Below are 6,008 nucleotides of genomic sequence, written 5' to 3' on the forward strand. Positions count from 1 at the left end.
CTCCTTTGACACCCTTTCCAGTCACCACCCCACAGTCTAAGATCCAACTTCAGAGTGGGGTGAGGGGAGAAAGGAGGGCAGAAAAAGGAAGGGTAGGCCAGCCCCTAGACCTCCACGTAGTAGTTTGCCCCAGCAGTGAATTTACCTGGCCTCTGTGACGGTCAGAAAGAGCCTTGTTAAAGCCAAGCCTCACTCAGGCTCCATCTTGGCCCCCATTGCCCCTGCCTGGCCCTGCTCCTGCAAAAGGTTCTGGTTCTAGACAGATGAGCAGGTCCCTTGTTCAGCGTGACTTGGATACATGTGACAGAACAGTGCCTGACTGACTCTTCAGACCAGGCAGGCCAGCAGCAGCCACCAGGAATAAGGGCCATGTGAGTTTAAAAATAAAGCTGGGCAGAGAGAGGACCAGTATCCTTTTTCTCACTGTGAAGGAAGGGAGGCTGGGAATACTAAAACACCAGCTAGGTGTTTTCCCGTGGGGAAGGCCTGGCAGAGTTTTTGTTAAGTGGACTTTCTGGAGCATTGCACAAGACCATCCTTCAAACATAACCTAGATTTTTACCCTGATGTAAATGGAATCTCCCCTGAAAGGAAGGAGTCTTTCCACTGATTCAAAGGCTAAATAGCTCATTAATTTTATGTGCTTTGGCACAATGGGATAACAATGGTCTAAACACGCAACTGTTTTTATAAAGGAATTGGGGGCTGTATTTTATGAAGGTTAGAAGGAGCCCTGGTAGTGCAATGGTTAAAGTTCTGGGCAGCCAACTGAAAGTTCAGCAATTCGAACCCACCAGCTGCTCCTGGGGAGAAAGATGCGGCATTTGGTTTCCATAAAGATTACAGCCTTGGAAACTCTATGGGTGTAGTTCTACTCTGTCTTAAAGGGTCATGATGAGTTGGCATCGAGTCAACAGCAGTGGTTTTATCAAGGTTAGGGGTGAGTCTGCCGGGTCTGAAGCCCTAGGTCTGGCTTTGACACCTTCGGAAGCAGAGCACACAGGAGAACAGTGTTAAAAGCATTTAGAATGTCAATGTAATTTTGGGCAAAGTGGGCAAGAACACCTGAGGGGTAGCTTCATTTTTTTTTTTTTAATGCGCTCATATTTTTCTTACATGTTCCATATTTGGAGCCCTGGTGGCACAGTAGTTAAGAACTTGGATGCCAACCAAAAGGTAGGCAGTTCAAATCCATCAGCTGCTCTGCTGTATAGGGTTGCTGTTATAGATTGAATTGTGTCCCTAAAAAATATGTGTCAACTTGCCTAGGCCATGATTCCCAGTATTGTGTGATTGTCTACCATTTTGTCATCTGATATGATTTTGAATGTGTTGTACATTCTTACCTCTATGATGTTAATGAGGCAGGATTAGAGGCAGTTATATTAGTGAGGCAGGACTCAATCTACAAAGTTAGGTTTCATTTTGAGTCAGTCTCTTCTGAGCTTTAAGAGAGACATGAACAGAGACAGGGAACCTCATGCCGTCAAGAAAGCAGCGCCGGGAGCGGAGTGTGTCCTATGGACCCTGGGTTCCTGCGCTGAGAAGCTCCTAGACGAGGGGAAGATTGATGACAAGGTCCTTCCCCCCAGAGCCGACAGAGAGAGAAAGCCTTCTCCTGGAGCTGGCACCCTGAATTGGAATTCTAGCCTCCTTAACGATGAGAGAATAAACTTCTGTTTGTTAAAGGCACCCACTTATCGTATTTCTGTTACAACTGCACTAGGTAACTAAGACAGTCGCTATGAGTTGGAATCACCTTGATGGCAATGGGTTTGGTTTTTTGGTTCCCTGTTTAATATATATTTCGAGTTATGAACTGAATCAGATATATCTTTCAATGGTCTTTTACTGTCTCAAAGAGAAAGCCATAAACACGCATTTGCTTTATGTTCCTTGACTATTTGAATTGAGTCATCACCGAAGGAAGTGGTTCATGATTTTATACAGAAGAGTTATCGTGAGCATTTACAAAGCCGTCTTGCTTCTGCACTGAATTTATTATGTTTGCCAGGTTAATCTGTTTTCTCTAATCGGACGCTTAAGCATCCCGCCTCTTCCCTGCGTTCCGGATTCACGAATGTGAACTGAGGAGAGTTGTTCAGTCAGGGTGAGATGATAAATTATCTTTTCATTTGGGAGGTATTTGTGATTAAATGCTTCAAATACAATTTGTTGTTGTTGTTAGGTGCCGTCAAGTGGGTTCCAACTCAAAGCAACTCTGGGCATAAAAGAACTAAACATCACAATTGTTGCTACATTTGAGCCCATCGTTGCAGTCACTGTGTCAATCCATCTCATTGAGGGTCGTCCTCTTTTTTTGCTGACCGTCTACTTTACTGAGCAGGATACCCTTCTCCAGGGACTGGTCCCTCCTGATAACATGTCCAAAGTACGCGAGACAAAGTCTCACCATCCTCACTTCCAAGGAGCATTCTGGCTATGTTTGATTTTCTCATTCTTCTGGCAACACCGTAATTCAAAGGCATCAATTCTTGTTCTGTCTTCCTTATTCATTGTCCAGCTTTTGCATGCATATGAGGTCAAGCGCACCTTAGTCCTCATAGTGACGTCTTTGCTTTTCGTTAAAATGAAATCAATCTTGTAATTTTACTTCTAGATCCCTGCCAAGTACAGATAAAATGCATTGGTTAAGAGTAAATTCAATGTGATGCGTGAATGGAATTCATAGAAGAAACAGGAAGCTTTATATTTCAGGAGAGCTCTGTGTCCTCCCCTCATCCCTGTAGATAGGAGAGATAATCACAGCCTGGTGGTACTCTGTGGATGAGCAGCACAGAATGAAAATTTCCATTCAGAAAGAATGAGGAATTAGCCATAGGCAAAAATAGCCAAAGTTTGTCCGGGTCTAGAGCTCTAATCTTGGGATCTCAAGGGCTACACATGGAATGTGACTGAGGCAGATGTTAGATTACAACCAATAACTAGTTCCTGTTGAGTTGGCTGTTATATCAAGTGAAGCAACACGTGGCCAGCACCATCAGTTGTTGCCTAGTTGGGTTGTATGGGTTGAAACATATTGAAATTAACCATAATGGAGATGGTTTAGTCACTTTTGTTGTTAAATGAATGATTTCTATGTTCCAGTAAAAATCCTGTGAGGTAGCGAGAATCATTATTTCCCTTTTTAACACACGGAGACTAAAATCAATTGGCACAGAGCGATATTAGACGGAGTATTCAAAATAACCCTATATGTTGCATGTGTGTGCGCTTTGCAGTAGGCCAAGCACTTTCATGTACTTTGCTCCTTTGATCCATTCAACAAACCTGTGACTACTCAGGACCTGGAAGTTGCCCTGAGGCCTGAGACTTGGAGGAGCTCCTTGTTCAGGTTCTTTTGGGGCAGAGCTGAGATCAGGCCCCTTAGTGGAGAATTTGTCCACTATCCAGACTGCCCCTTTTATTAGGCACTAAAACCAAAGCCCTTCATTTAGGTTAAACACATGCATATAAACTGTACCAGTACAAGGTGGATAAGACCTAGTGAAAAAAAACAGCCTGTTAAAAGATCTTGTGGCCTTAAATGAGATATTTGCTGAGATAATACAGAGATTGTTGGCTCCATGACCATAGTAAGTGAGTGGAGTTGGCCATTCAAATGATTATCCTTCCCCCCTAAAAAAAAAAAAAAAAAATTCATGCTGTTAAAGTAGAAGCTTTTTTCGTGATTGAATATCCAGGCAATGTGTCTGCTCAGATTGGATTTTTGTACAAATTGCTCAAGCCTCTCATTCAATCTGCTCTGTACATTCCTGGTCAATACGATTGGACCTAGAAATTTCTTTCTTTATAGATTCTTCAGGTAGTGCACATCCAGGCCGTGTAATGTCTGTTTCCCAATGGTTATGTTCATTTGAAATTACTAAGCTTGATAAGTTAGGTTGAGCCAAGTCTCTAGAGCATTGAAGGGCTCAAATGGGGAAAAGTATGGCTAAATGGAGCCTTGGTGAGAGTCACTGAAAGCTATTAGCAAATGGCAAGGAAGGAAGAAAATGGGCATACGTTCTTTTGTTTATTTATTTTAAATTTTTTTGATTGCGTATTAGGTGAAAGAGTACAGAGTAAATTAGTTTCCCATTCAATAGTTTGTACATGAAGTGCTCCTGACACCGGTTTCATTCCCCACAACGTGTCAGCACTCTGCCCGTTTCTGTCCTAGTTTCCCCATTTACTTTCATCCAGATTTTCTATCCCTTCCTGCCTTCTCATCTTTGCTTTTGGGCAAGTGTTGCCCTTTTGGTGTCATATAATTGAGTGTTCTAAGGAGCACATTTCTCTCAGGCGTTATTGTTTATCTTAAGGGCCTGTCTATGGTTTGGCTGGAAGGTGGTCTCTAGAAATGGCTTCAGTTCCATTTTAGAAGGGTGTCTTAAGGTCATAGTCTTGGAGGTTCCTCCAGTTTTTGTCAGGCCAGTAAGTCTGGTGTTCCGTGAATTTTATTTTTTGTTCTACAATTTTTCTCCTACTCTGTCTGGGGGCCTTTGTCGTGATCCTAGTCAGAGCAGTTAGTAGCGGTAGCCAGGTACCATCTAGTTCTTCTGGTCTCAGCGTTGTGTAAACTGTGCTTCATGTGGTCCATTGGTCCTCTGGACTAATTGCTTCCTCGAGTCTTTGGTCTGCGTTGCTTCAGACAATAAGAGAACAATAGTTGTATTATAGATGGCCACTTGCAAGCTTTTAAGACTCCAGATTCTACTCACCAGAGTAGGGTCTGGATCTTTGTCTTTATGAACTTTGTTGTGTCAGTTGACGTAGATGTCCCCTGGGTGGCATGCCTTCTATAGAAGAAGCTGCCTGCCTTCTGCCCAGGAAATAGACAGTGGAAAAGCATTGAATATCAAGTCCAGAGTCTTGGGTTCTAATCCCAGTTCTACCACTTGCCAGCTGTGTAACATTGCGCATGTTCCTTAAACCTTCCGAGCCTCGGTTCATCCTTGTATGAATTGAGAAAAATAATGGCATAACCTGCAGTGATGCAAATGGTTAACATGCTTGGCTGCTAACCAAAAGGTTGCAGGTTCAAGTCCACTGAGAGGCACCTCAGAAGAAAAGCCTGGTGATCTGCTTTCAAAAAATCAGCCATGAAAACCCTATAGACCACAGTTCTACTCTGACACAGATGTGGTTGCCATGAGTCAGAACTGATTTATAGGTACGTAAAAAAAAAAAATTTTTTTTGGTTGCCATGAGTCAGAACTGATTTATAGGTAAGTAATTTTTTTTTTTTTACATACCTATAAATCAGTTCTGACTCATGGCAACCGAATCTGTGTCAGAGTAGAACTATGGTCTATAGGGTTTTTTTTAAGAAGCTTAGTATGTATAAAAAAGAATACATTTAAACTATGATTGGTGCATATAATACAAGGGTAGCCTTGAAAAAATCACTTAGATTTTACCAAGTTCACTAAGGAAAATGGCTAAACATATACCCGTTCCTGCTTTCTTTGTTTGCATATTTTAAATTCAGAGCCAGTTGTCTTACCTACTAATTGTAACATTTACGTAGTATAAATATCTGTCACTTAAAAGTAATCCCAATAAGGTCGGTAAGCCTTCATCGTCTTTTATTGGTCTAATAAACAGAAACGCATCACTAAAAAGAGGGCAGGAATATAAATGGTTTCAGGGACTTGGCCCTAAGGGGAAAATCAAACAGTGCACTTGGAAAAAGGTGATTATGACTTGTCCACTCTAAAATACGAAATTTCTGCACAAAATCTTAAAGCACAAGTGTTTACAGGACTCTTGGTGACAAGACAAGCAATAGTAAAAGTGCTGTAGCTGAAAATTCGCGTCTCCATGGAAACCTGTGAAGTTCTGTGAGTGCACCCGAACACATGGCCTCCAGTATTTATTGAAAGGCTGAGGCAGTGATGGGTGGGTTACACTGCTGTGGAAAGCTGACAGATTGCTGGGAGCTACTCAGCACGGGCATGGGTGAGGTTGCTATTTCCCTCCTAAATGCAGTTACTGAGAAAAGC

The sequence above is a fragment of the Loxodonta africana genome, chromosome 1 (assembly GCF_030014295.1).
Source record: "Loxodonta africana isolate mLoxAfr1 chromosome 1, mLoxAfr1.hap2, whole genome shotgun sequence".
Classification (NCBI taxonomy): Eukaryota; Metazoa; Chordata; class Mammalia; order Proboscidea; family Elephantidae; genus Loxodonta; species Loxodonta africana.